Raw genomic sequence first — 1729 nt, forward strand, 5'->3', positions numbered from 1 at the left:
AGGCGGCCTCGAATGCAGCCGCCATTGGGAAGTATACGGTGGCGAGAAGGCTGAACAGGAATCAAGTGATGCCAAGTAATTGTGCCAACATACTACTGAATCGCGCTTGATGAATGGTATTCGATTTTTTTTCCTTGTTAGCATCTCTAAATCTTCGCCCTCAGTAATGTGTCAGCACCATGTGCATGATTTGGTGCCTTGCTGCTGGCGCTTGATTGCGGCTGAGAATCAAACCTTCGCCGCTCGGATGCATAGTAGGTCGGTCTATAGAACCATCTGGTCCACTTCGCTTCCATGTAAGTCACCTCGCCAAGGGCACCTACCAATCAAGGTAATATACCTAAACAATTGTTGGGGAGGCCCCGTGGGTCTGGAAAATAACCATAACAGGATGGATGCTTGGATAGCTCAAGACTTTTAATCCCTGCCATTCTCCAATGGGGAGCCGGCCCCCCCGCGCGTCTAGTTTTCAGGGTCCAAGAAGGCAATCAGCCCCCGGAAAAGACCTGAGTAAGCGTCACGCACCTGGGGAAGCGAGATCTTGCCGCGCTGTTTATTAAACTTGATCCGCCTTTCCCCGGCCAATCATGAACCCTGTCTCGTAACTGCAATGCATTTGTGGCAGCCTAGAATGCTCCACCTCCAATGGGAGCTTCCTTTGGTCTTGAAACCACTGCATTGAAAGTGATAACGAGGCTCAGAGGTGTCACAAATGACTGAATTTTGGACTCCAATCGTTGGTTCGGGAAAAGGCCCCCCGAGTCTCGGGTCCAAGCCAACTCGGTGACGAAGCTGAGAAATTTATATGTTTCTTTGCCATCACCCGATGTTTTGGGTTGAAATGTCAACATTTTCCACATCTTTGTCCATTCATGGCTGGAATCCCAGTCCTCGCCCCCACTTGATTCTGGAGCACAAATCCATATAGTACATCTACAAGCTTCTTAACTCACGAGAATTGATTTCACGATGGCTCAACTCGAGCTCATATATGAATATGTATCATTTTAGCAAATTATGGGTCGGGACAGGCTGTCATCGGGAATCGGTAGCTATGCGCCTGAACAATAATCGCTTGTGTGAACTGTGGACGGCGGTGTGGGATTCAACAAAAGGAATAGGTCGTATGGCCGCAAAACTCGGCAAAGTCACCATCAAACGAAATCAGCTACCGTGCCGTGTATTTTGCAAGGCTAACAACTAACAACAGGAAATGCATAACCGCGATTTACAACAAGAGTCTAAAGCTACAGTAGACTGGAGTCTAGAATAGTTCAGCTGGCGCTGATCGTCGGTTGAGGCAGCTGCTGCGTTGGCGCCAAGCCAAACTCCACAGTGGGTTTATCCACCCCCACCGCCGCCTATATTCGCTAATTCGGGCGGGTACGAATACGTACTCACGGGGCGCCGGGTACCGCTTAAGGAACTACACAAGGGGGCCCTCGCCACCGCCGGCTTTTGATTCGCGCTGCAACGTCTACTATGTAGATTTGCCCTCTAACAAAGGGTCCACTGGTAAGCCTAAAAAAAATATTGTTTCCCTTTCAGCTACAATCTTGCCATAAGGCTGGTTTAACCCATTTGGTTTTTCTTGGCGTCGGTTCCCCGCTTGTTTCCCGGCAGATCCGGTGCAGGAAGTTTTTTTGCTGAGCGGTAAGGGCTCCGTTGCATTCAAAGACCTTGTATACGCGTATGGATTAGGTGTTGAGACAAAAAAAAAAAAAAAAAA

The 1729-nt window shown here is 48.9% G+C and overlaps 1 protein-coding gene across 1 annotated transcript in view; it reads right to left on the reverse strand.

Annotated features, from left to right (window-relative positions):
- The window catches only part of PpBr36_06765 (uncharacterized protein), a gene marked incomplete at both ends in the record, with an annotated part of 4728 nt that overhangs the window by 760 nt on the left and 2239 nt on the right, over positions 1-1729 (reverse strand). The window lies entirely within an intron of this gene.

The sequence above is a fragment of the Pyricularia pennisetigena genome (assembly GCF_004337985.1).
Source record: "Pyricularia pennisetigena strain Br36 chromosome 4 map unlocalized Pyricularia_pennisetigena_Br36_Scf_6, whole genome shotgun sequence".
In the NCBI taxonomy this organism is placed as follows: domain Eukaryota; kingdom Fungi; phylum Ascomycota; class Sordariomycetes; order Magnaporthales; family Pyriculariaceae; genus Pyricularia; species Pyricularia pennisetigena.